This window comes from Triplophysa rosa, linkage group LG21 (assembly GCF_024868665.1).
Source record: "Triplophysa rosa linkage group LG21, Trosa_1v2, whole genome shotgun sequence".
In the NCBI taxonomy this organism is placed as follows: Eukaryota; Metazoa; Chordata; class Actinopteri; order Cypriniformes; family Nemacheilidae; genus Triplophysa; species Triplophysa rosa.
In genome coordinates, this window is record NC_079910.1 from 13,262,975 (window position 1) to 13,275,068 (window position 12,094).

Below are 12,094 nucleotides of genomic sequence, written 5' to 3' on the forward strand. Positions count from 1 at the left end.
TATCTCTCAAGAAGCAGTGACAAATGAAGCAATCTTTGCAAACTAATGCCTGCAATTGTGAAATGTGCAAATTAGTCCCTTGGGGTGAAATGTGACCTTCACAAGAGAAATTGTGTTGATTCTAGTCTTGAGTGGGTTTGCCACTGTGACACTTCTCTTTGACATCGACCCTGCTAAAATCTCATACAGGTCACAAGCGCCAAACAACTGGCATGCCCAAGGCAGAAAATATGAAGGGTGTGGGGGAAAAATGGAGTCGACAGGATACAAATAAAGTCTTAGCCAACTGCTCTATGGTTTTGGCAGTGAAAAGCTAGAAGGTGTCCAGATTTCACTTTCTGTTTGCTGTGGAATGCAAGTGATGACAAATATAAGGACAGACAAAGTCTAAAGTTATTTTGTGAGAACCCAGACACATCACACTCATTGGAGCTGTCAGCCTTGGGTCTCAGCCTGTCTCTCTCTCTCACACCCTCTGCACATTTCTCAGAATAATGAAAACATTGATTTAATGAAAGTAATATAGAAATGTAATTCTAATGTTGTTGAGTTGCATCCCAAATGAAGTACTATACAATATGAGCTTCTACTATGTTCATGCACTACTTTAGTGCATGAGTTTTAGAATGGAAGTGTTGTCCCAGATGGAACACAGGCATACAAAGTTTTCTGTCTGAATATGTAAATGACTATTCAAATGGTTATGCCACTAGTGTTAATATCTTTAGCTCGTTCTGCATGAGATGGCATTGTTGTTTGGTGGAAGTTAGTTTTTTCAGCACAATACGTATAGCCGGTTAGACGGTTTCATCGGATGCACACACTTCCGGTCTGTTTTTGGTTATGGGTCTGGCTAGTGGCTAGTAATATAACAATTTATTTTATATGTAATTTATATTATTATTAATTTATATAAATAGTTTATTTTATATTAATTGTATTAAAACTACTCAACAGTTATTGATTCTTTGCCGGAAGTTAAGTTTGGGCCACATAATGTTTGTTTATGTTGTTGCCACTGAAACCGTCTATACTTGGGTGACAGTGAAATGTTTTTACACTTCAATAGAAATTAAATCAATTTTCCTAAAGTAGTAACCAATTTAATGTCCTTGATGTGCTGACTTTTATGTCTCATGGACACAGCAGATGTTAAACTGAAAACTCTTTTCCTGAAATTATTAAATGTTTAATTCAGCAGAAGCTGACTTCATAATGATTTGACATTTGACTATAGTTGTTAATAGATGAGTCGCAGATGTTTGCAAGGAAGTTCATCTTCATTGGTTATTAATCATTCAAATAAAGTTTAAGAGTTTTTTTATGTAAAGTATGAAATTAATTCAAATGGTTTAACTCAACTCTTTCTCAGTATGTGCTTTGTGAAGTTCTGTCTCTGCCTGAGAATTTGTTTCCCAGTGAACTGATTCTGAGATACTGTATGTACACTGTAAAACTTTGCGGTAGTTTTGCAGCAGGTTTTTACTTGATGTAAATGTAATTTACAATTTTGTTTTAAACATAAACTTACCTAGTTCTTATATTTTATTTCATGAAACAAGACTAAATATCGTACTTTTCTTGTTATGTAAATGTATCGTAATTTACTGTAAGAAGTTTCAAATATTTTTAATATAAGACAAAAATGCTTAGGAAGAATGTCGTTTTTTGCAGTGTTGCTATGCTAATGTCAGTCTCCTCTTGCTCATTTTGAATCTCAAAAGTCAAAGTGTATTAATTTTGGTTAAAGTTAAGTTTAACTCATACTGAAAACAGTACTAGGAAATATACATTTACAGGAAGTTACTGGCAAACCTACTGCAAAACTACAGTAACGTTTTACAGTGTAGTTTTCCTTTTTAACCAAAGGTAGGATGACTGGATGAACTGAATATTTGAGTTTTTACAATATGTTATATTTTATTCAATTGTTTTTAGGCTTTTAGTCAGCTAATCAGTCATTTCCACTGCATGCTTGCTTTAACCTCACATTATTTAATGGTACAAACTCAATTGAGTTAAACCAATAATTACTTAAGCGGTGAAATGATTACTTTGGCTGTCTTTGAACTGTGAAGGAAAATGAAATAATGTTACATAAAGCTGTAAGGAGAAAAATGTATCTTCTAAATCTAATTTATTGGTAGGCCTATAATGTAATTATGTGGTATAAGAAAATAATCTTAATACTTTTATGCATGCCTTTCTTTGTACCATGACACACAAATGGAGATGTTTGGCTAAATGTTAGCCTCCATTACCATTCACCTTCATTGAAAGAATATAATGAAGGACATTGTGACTGAGGAAAATATTAATATATAAATACACATATAAAAATAAAGGTCCCTTTAGGTCAAAAGTTCTTAATAAAAACATTTTGTTCTTAGCTTTTTGTAATCTGTCGAACCTATTTACACTGCAAAGAACCATTTGTGCAACAGTAAATTTCTGTGGATGATGGGGTGACCCTGAATAGTCGAAGATTAGATGTTTTGATATACTATACCTATCTCACAGTCGAATCTTCGCAGAGGTGTTATGCAATGGGGATCATGCCATTTTTGGTTATATGGGCTGTGGCATACCTGACGGGCATGCACTGCGCCGTGCCGCCAAAAATATTATTTATGATGTAAAGAAATGGGAGATTTTAGGGTTGGGTACCGAAACCCCCGGTGCATATGAGCGCAAGGTCTGGCCATGACCCCAGCGCAGGATCCAACCCGCAACAGGATCGCGTCTCTCCACGTCTTCTGTGCTGTGAGACTGGTAGAAGCAGCATGTTCCGCACGCACCCGCAGATGAATCACAAATGAATGTGTACACTGTTTCCAAACATTTGTCATTTACTGAATGTTGGGCAATGGGCATATAAATATGAATTAACAATTTGTCTGTAAAAGCACGTGGTTCGTTACTTAGACTGAACTTTGCGCTGCATGATACAAAAAATATTATTAAAGTATAACCAAAACCACCGTATATAGCAAGCACGGCGCAGACTTTCGGAACTTATCATTCTCTGCACTGAAAGAAAAAAGAGAAAGAGTGCGCAGGAAGAAAGGCGAAAGGGACTTTTTGACTGTTTAAATGGTAAGATGCTTTATAGCATTCCTCCTTTACATGCGGTAAATAAAGTCACTTTATTGGTAGTTCATTGGTAATGAACGTGCTGTATTCCCGTTTGTAAAAACATATTAATTATTATCGAGTAGTTTTGAAAATAATTTTGAGGCGAGATCTGGTCTAGTAAGTGGCACAGCATTGTTACGCGCTTGTTTAAGGAAAATGTCCATTCATTTTACTATTTGTGGCGTGTCTTGATTATGTTCCCCTGCATTTCAGACATTTTGCCTAAACGCATTTATTTTGCACATTGTGACTTGAATCTGGCTTATTTCATTTTTTATTATTAAAGGTATATTCTGTTCTAAACAAATTCTGTAAATTAATGTTTTATTGTTTTTTTGGTGTATCAATGTTGCTGCACTTTGCGCTGTACCCTTGTTAACCACCTGGGGCCCGTTTCAGAAAGGAGGTTTAGTGGAAACTCTGAGTTAGTATATATTCTTTGTTATACCGTATATCCACTTTACATAATGTGACGCTGGAGGAAAACGATACAGTTTCTCGTCCACTGTAAAAATGTTACGCTGTTCGCCCCTCATCAACACATTATAAAATTGTTTACCTCCGAATAAAGCTTCACATCCATGAAGGCATACTTTAGAAAGCGATCATGACGCTACTTTTATTTTTATTTACTGGAAGGATTACGGTGATGTGAGCTCCAGGCAATCACTGGCCGCTCAGCGCAACCCGGTCTCATGAATTGCGTATAAATAACACGCTGTTGCATTATCGTGAAATACGTACGCCAAAGTTCGATTTTGCGTGCATATGATACGCCAATGTTTGCGTGCACCTCGCTGGAGAGCAGCCATTTTGAAACGTACATGAAGAGGAAACACTGAAATAATTAAAATAATACTGTTAGGTTTAGGGTTTGGGTTAGGGTAGAGGTTATAATATGCACGCACGCTAACATTAGGTTTAGGGTTTGGGTTAGGGGACAGGTTAATAAGACAAATTGCCAGAAATAGGCCTATTTATGCATGCAAAATCGAACTTTGGCGTATGTATTTCCTCGGCAAAGTCTTCTGAATCTCACGGCTGGCTCTGATGGTCTTATAAATATATGAATGTTATTTGTTTCTGAGCAAATCTTAAATTTTAACTGATGGCAGAGTTAAGTTACCGTTGCCATGGTTAATTGTAATATCGTAATATTTCATAGTCGTGGTGCACATGCTTAACTCAAGGTAAGCCTACCCAGAGTTGATTGAACTAACTCAAATCAGCTGTTCTGAAACCAAAAGCTCAAAGTTTCACTGTGACGAGGGAAATAATGAGTGTCAGCTGTGCGTTACACCGGTCTCGCATCTCTCACGGAGGAGATCGGAAGCATAAAAGGATGAGCGACAGGTGTGTACGACGAGAGAGGACCGGGCCCGGACATGTGTTAAGTTTGTTTATGTTCTTGTGGCCATTTTTGTGCCCCTGGGTTTAGGGGTAGGTTCAGGGTTAGTACCTAGTTATTAACCAGTTACTATATTTACTGTAATAAGAACACAGTATGTACATGGGAAACAGGACTGTAGAATAAAGTGCTACCCAGTCGATATAGGCAAGACAAGACCATTCTGATAAGACTATGTAAATCCTTAGTCGAGGACACCCTTAATGGATAATAAAGAAAATACAGCCAAATATGGTTCTTTTATCAGATTGTATAGCACTTATGTATTGTGTATATACAGTATGTATGTGTATGTATACATATATAGAATATTAATTATTTTGAACATAGAACAGGAATGATCGCTACAACTATGTGAAGGAGATAGTTGAGGAAAGATGAGACGCAAGTTGTGAGATGCAAACATCTGCCTATACATTGTATGGAATATTCTGAGGTAAAATTTGCATTGAAATCCAAAAACTTGTGTTATAGCTTATGTAAATTCAGGCTTTTGAATGTGTTTATCTTCCTCTAATCTCTTTTTCTCTCTATCTAATGTTGAGATATCTGTGTATTATATCTTCATCTTGATAGCTGGCTTACTGTTGAACCCATCAAGGGGTCAACTGCTGCTTAGCAGGGCCTTTGGCATCTCTTTGTGTCTTAGCGCACGCTTTGGCAGCTCACTTGGCTTTGCCAGTGCCATTTTGAGTAGCCATTTATGTGGATGGATAGGTCAGAGAAGTGGGAGCATTTAAAAGGAGAAACAAGCACCGAGAGAATAGTGTGTCTCAGTGGCACGCAGAGGTATTTTAAGAGTGAAATTCGATCAGGGAAGATGATGTAGTCTGTCCTCTTGTCACACTGTCTTGATTTTAAAACTCTATCTGTCTTGCCAGCTGCTCCTACAATTTAGCTTGTATTTGTTTGCCCTTGTATATGTGTGTGTGTTGGAGAGATAGTGTGATTACTAGAGTAAGATTATTGCACAAAGATTAGGAATCCAGAGAATGAGTTTCTGGTGCTGTCTCAGACCAAATGCAGCGTCTTGGACAGATGTAAAACTGAATCCACATATTGCAAAAGTTATTGTCCAGAAGGTGATATGTTTTGCCCTCTGTGGAAGAGCAAACTGCAGGTTGGGTTGAGGTGCTTCTATTGTCATTCAGTTGTTGATACTATCATTAGTATATCACTGTGCAAGACATGCACTCAACATCTTGCTTGAGGCCTTAAATGGACTTAGATTTAGACTTTCTAGGCCCAATATTGCTTATTTCTTAAAACGGTACACAGTTTGTGGTATTATTCATGTTTAAAGCATGTGAGTTATGTGCTAAAGTTTAGTACTTACTGTAAGGTTTGCTCTTATCTCCTGCTCTTAGTAAGAGCCAAAGTAATATTCACAATGCTTGCTTGAAACAGTACATATTCTACGAACGTATAGTTTGTTAAACACATTCAACTGCTTTATTTACAGGCTTCAGATGTGTTCCTAATGTTGAACCACTGCCACATAAACATGTACATATCGTGATGAGATGCAGTATAGCCGAAGAAAAAGATGGATAAATGGCTGCTGATGGTAATGCTTTAATAGATTTCTAGTGGTGACTAAAGAACATTTCAAGGTTGCAACCCATCAGTGGAGTCTGTTACTATGCATCAAGTGAGCTACCTCTGTATGTACAGTAGAATTTTAAAGAGTACCCCCACTATGAAGACTTGTATGGCTTAACAAATTTGAGCTGACATTGCCTTCAAGGTCATTTTTGTTTACTAAAATTACATTTACATGTACATATTTAGCAGACGCTTTTATCCAAAGTGACTTACATAGCATTGAACTGTACATTTGTTTTTGACTATATGCAATCCCGTGGGATCAAACCCATGACCTTGGCATTGTTAGCGCCATGCTCTAACCACTGAGCCACAGGAAAGCTTTGAAAATGATTCTGTTTATTGAAATCAGATAAAATATTGGTCTAAAAATGATTGGAAAAACTTTTTCAGTTTATTTCTGAGGCAACATTTAAATTTTTTGTTTAGTTTAAGGCACTAAAAATATGGCAAAAAAACAAATACTAAAAAAACAAAAATACAACGAGTTAACCTTATATATTGTAACATTAGAAATAAACAAATAAATAATAAAATGACAAAAGCATGTAACAAAAAAAGTAAAATGAACATATAAACGAAGTAAAAAATTTAATTAAAAAAAGGCTAATTTAAAATATTAATATGACTGAATAAAACTAAAAACAAAACCATGTTAACTCTGCTACATAAAAATGAAAAAAGTGTAAAAAAACTTTGGGGGGACTTCCATTTTTGATAGTCCATGGTCAGTATAGACAGACAGGAAGCGATGAGGAGGAGAGAGGGCAGGATTGGGATAGGATCACAAGTCGGGACTCAAACTCGGGTCACCCGAAAAGCAGTTGCGCTACATGTCTGGTGCACTGTCCACACGGCCACAGGTTCCTTCGAATTTGTATGGATTTATTAATGTATGGGTCACAATACGTGACATCAAAAAGTTGCAACCCAAACCCGGTCTCAGGTTACAGTGATGTAAAAATCTTTTCCATCAGTAGATTGTGAAGTGAAATGTCAAACAGAAGATGAATGAGAATGTCTATGTATCAATAGCATTTTGTGTTTCAGTTCATTTTACTGGTGAATGGAACCTTTATAGTTGTTGAGTCAGTATGACAACCTCCATAGGCTTAAATGAGTATCTCATGTTGAGGTTATTTATAAAATATAGAATTAAAGAGTTTATTATAGTATTAGAACATGCTACTGCATTCCATGACACCTCATTTACGCCAAATAATGCAAACATGTATCCTTTTATGAAGAATGCAATCCCATAATGCATTGTGATAAGCTAAATAATAAATTGAACAAGTGACATTGACATTTTTTTTTAGAAATTCATTTAATACTAAAAGGTAAAATGTACACTTTTTATCCCATCTGACCATTCCACACAATACCTTTATTGAAGTCATTTGCGACTGGAGTCTCCTGTTTGCTTAGCACATGGAATGATGTTTGTATAGTGAGCAAAGTTCACTAAGTAGAGCGTTCAATCATATTTAAGGCGGCATAGAAGGCAGCTGCCCAAGCAGGAAGTAGGCATTTTAGAACACAAAGACTGTACGCCCCAGCATACACCCACAAAGAAACTACTAGGAAACAAACTACTGTATGTAGACTTGGAGACTTTGGTTTTTCATTTCGTCTCCAGGGTGGCTTCAGCTTTGAGCTTTAGATGTTTACTATCGGAGGTTAGTTGTATGCTTTTAATGATTTATATTACCCTTCACCGAGACTGAGGTATTGATCTTGAGGGGGTGGAAGGCTTGGGGTATGGTTTGCTTGTTTGGTGTGTTCAACCTTTGAGCTCTCAAGACTTCAGCACTGTCTAGTATTCAACAGCTCCCAGAACAAATTACAGTACTGTAGCTCCATAATCCGCCTCAATTTATGATTGAGACTGCTTAGCTCTGTCCCTGGAGATCTTTCCGGCAGAGGTCCAACCCTAGTGTGATACTTTTACCTTTACAATATAAATTCTCCATTTACAATTTTCAAGCAACCATTGACATCTTTATTATTTAGTTAACCTGTTTTTTTTTTTGCTAGAGCTATACAGGATCATCCTGAAAAAATGAACAACATGATTAGTAGTTTTGCGATTTAATTTGGTTTCACCAGTGCATAGATATTTACACTCTGTAACATTTTTAACATGTGTAGTTTTATGTGGATCAATACAATGAGAAGAGGACATTTTCATGCAACATGCAGAGCGATTAGAGCGCAGATGGATTGCGTTGTGCCAGAGATTCAGCGTTGTGGAGTAGTAATTGCGGATGATGTGTGGGATTATTCTGTGCTAGAGAGAAACGGAAATAGCTGAAGTGAAACATTGCCAAGTGGGTGTTTAAAGAGAAGATTAATGTAGAGTGCACAGAGGCAAAGATTACAGAGAGAAACAAGCACTGGCTGGGAAAAGCCCAGACAGACAACACAAATGCCAAAAATGCCATTTCACACTTGACAATTACCATGCAAGTGATAAAATGTTAAAAATGTTTTTTTTAAACAGTGGCAAATTCTCTTTGAGAATTTTAACAGTAATAGCATATGCATATTTTAGAAATTCTTCCAGTGAAAAAGTTTCATGAGAACCCCCTAAAAAATTGCAAAGCAACTCTGGCCTCAGCAAGCAGTTTTTGGGTTGACCCTCTTGTCATTTCAAACCTTTATGACTTTCTTCGGTAGAATACAAAAGAAGATCTTTTGAAGAATTTTGGTAACCAAACAATGGCGGTACCGATTGACTTGCATTGGTTTTGTGTCTCATACAACAGAAGTGATTTAGTATTTGAATTAAAATGGCTTGGACCCTTAAAATATGGAACTGTAACATGCAAACTTGGGTTATCATCTATCGTGGCTCCGCCCACTGTGTGATGCCCTTGGTCCAAAATCCCACTCTACATTTAAATGTTCTGACTGGCTGTGGCATCGCTCAGCAATTTAGCGTTCAATGTGGACAGGCAAATTCTCAACTCCCTCCCCCACCCCCACAAGTACCCTACCTCCAATCCTATCCAGTCTCTACTGGTGAAAGGAAAGTCATCCCTCAAGGTGTTGCTAGGAGACAATCTATTTATTGAAGCCCTTTACTCTATCTCCGTTTAGTTTCGATAAGTGACGTCCTCTAACATGACGTCCTCTAACATCACACACTGTGATGAGAGCTGGCCATAAGACATCACATGGCCCATCCTTCGTCCTTCATCAACAACATTTTTACAGTGTTTGTGTTACTATTTGGTGGCTTTTTCAGGGACCAGTTCAAGTCACACACCATTAGACGCTTTATCGATGTACATGTCTCTTTTTTGTTCAATCTATATTTGTCCAAAGATGATGGATGTTTTTAATACTTTCTGAATTTCCCTTACTTCTGATGAAAGTTCAGGTGAAAAAACAAACCGCTTACAGTACATGCCTTGAAAAACAACACTTTGCTTCACCTTGCAGCTGTTTCACTCTACTTGCATTTATATAGTGTCTTGTAAATGAAAAGAATGACTTCACTGCATTAAAACCACTACTAAAGACTGTGATTCTTAGTAAAAATTATCTCTTCGATTATGTGGCTGTCTCTTCTGCTTATGTAACATTTGTTTTCTATAGAGCCTTTTTTATTTTCAGACTTGAGTCCTTGTGTGTGTTTGTGTAGCAATATGTTATCAGACAGGTGATATATGACCCTGCCTCACACATACTCGTAACGTTTTTTCTTTCTCTGTTGAGCAGCTGAGTTATAAAAGCATTTTTATACGTCCTGGCCAACTTAAAATACATGGTAAATGTACCATAAAAACATTTTTTACTGCTACTGCCACTTTTACGTTTTTGTGCTACTGCACAAGTAATATTGTTCCTTAAAAACGAATGTACTGTTAGCATGAATTGATGTGTTTAATATGTTCATTTTTATTGGGTGTTATTAGTGGTGCTTGCTGAAGCTAGAGTTACAGTATGTTTACTGTAGCTCATGTGGTGTATTAGAGATTTAATCAGCTTACCTCACGTTTTGTGTTGCAGGTGGACACGAACCTCATAGTGTGTGGCTCGATGACATGTTATTTTTTCTAAGCCATCAGGCTTTTTTGTAATTGTTTGATTGTTTGCTTGCCCGGCAGGTAGGCCTACTTAAAAAGATGAAAGACCGGTTGCGTCATTATGTTCGCTTACGTTATGAAACGCCATTAGGCTTGTTCGACTTCGTGCAGTGTCGCTTGTCGCTACCCGATCCGTCCCGGAAACACGATTTGTTCCGCGCATGCGCGAAACTACGCCACGTCCGGTCGATTCAATTTACGGCAGTTAAATAATAATAATAAATTATTTTTTAATAATTTTAAAATTATTATTAATTTTTTTTAAATAAACTCTTTATTGAACATTGCATTTAACATTAGGCTTGTTCGACTTGATGCGGCGCGGAAGATCCGACAGGCGGATGACATCAAAGTACCGCGAGAGCGATTCGAAAATCGATAAAAAGTTTGCTTTCGAATCGCTCTCGCGGTACTTTGATGTCATCCGCCCGTCGGATCTTGCGGCTCCGCATCAAATCGAACAAGCCTATAGACTTTGATCTGCGCTGCAGCCGCCTTAAGATCACATGTGCCATTAAAGTACCGCGAGAGCAAAACGAGACCAGCCGCCTAGGTCAGGCGCTGCAGTTTCTCAAAATCGGCTGCGAAAGCCTTGATGACGACACACTTTATTCTCATTGGCCAGAATGTTCACGTGTATATGTGAAATGTGTTGCGTGTATATTCTGACACACGATTATACTCACAAATTTTATTTTTGTATCACATTTTATGTTTATTGTACTGATCTTAATGCAAAAAATCTGGTATTCCTATCATATTCACTTAATCCGTGATAAAGAAATAAATATCCCTTGGTCTGCTGTAGGTTCAGCTCCCTACGGGAAGCACAAAGTGTCCAACCTGACGGCCATCTTTTTACTCCTCCCCCGCCTGCAACCGTCTGATTTCGCCAGTGGCAGGCTAGTATGGGTCAACTCGAACAAGCCTATAGGCTGTCCTGCTCCGATTGCGTCACACACTAAACCTCAGCATATACAGTATATGGGATTACTTTTGTGTCAATAAAAATGAACGCAAACTTAAAAAAATGAACAGAATTATACAATGAGAAAGAAAAAAAACAATTTTCTAAGTTTAGTTTTTGCAAATAATAGTTTTGAACTCGTTGCTAGATTTTTCATTTGTGCTTTTCGAGTTTTCGTTTACGCTTCTCAAGTTTTCGTTCGCCTTTCTGGCACAAATCTCACGTGTGGGCAACTTTACTCTCATTGGTTAGTGAGATTTGGATTGACAGCTCACTGACCAGGAAGTCTATACTGAAGACATGCAGTGGATTAGGGTGCGATCAGACAGAACGCGCTTTTCATGTTCGAAAACGCGAGGCGCGCCGCGCTGCTCTTTTGGTGACTCTTTGAAAAGAGCATGCCGCAGCGTTTATTTATGTTGCTAGGTAATCACCGAAACAGCTGTTCTGTCAGTCAAGGATTATAGCGTGAGCGCTCTAGTTCCTGTTAACTGTCTTATTATCAGAAACTTTAAAAAGGTACAAGCAGAGGGCGTTTGCTCGGACCTTTCTCGGTTAACCAGTGTCAGCCAGCACAAGTTTCTCCTTCATCATTGCAGTCTCCTGACGTTCCAATCAACTGTAAAGTTCCATCACCATGTCGGAAGGCCCGCCTCTCCACTCATTCGATTGGACAATGGAAAAAAGCACACATGACGTCAAGCGCTTTTCTGCTCAGAGTTGACTTTTTTTCAACTTCGTGCGCTCAGAGCGCTCGCCTAAAACGCGAGGCGCTGCAGGCGGCAGTACGCAGAAAGATTTGTAACGTGTCTTTATTGGATGTAATAATGCAAGTTGTTCATTCCTTTTTAAGAAAATAATCTTAATAGTCCATAAAATAATACC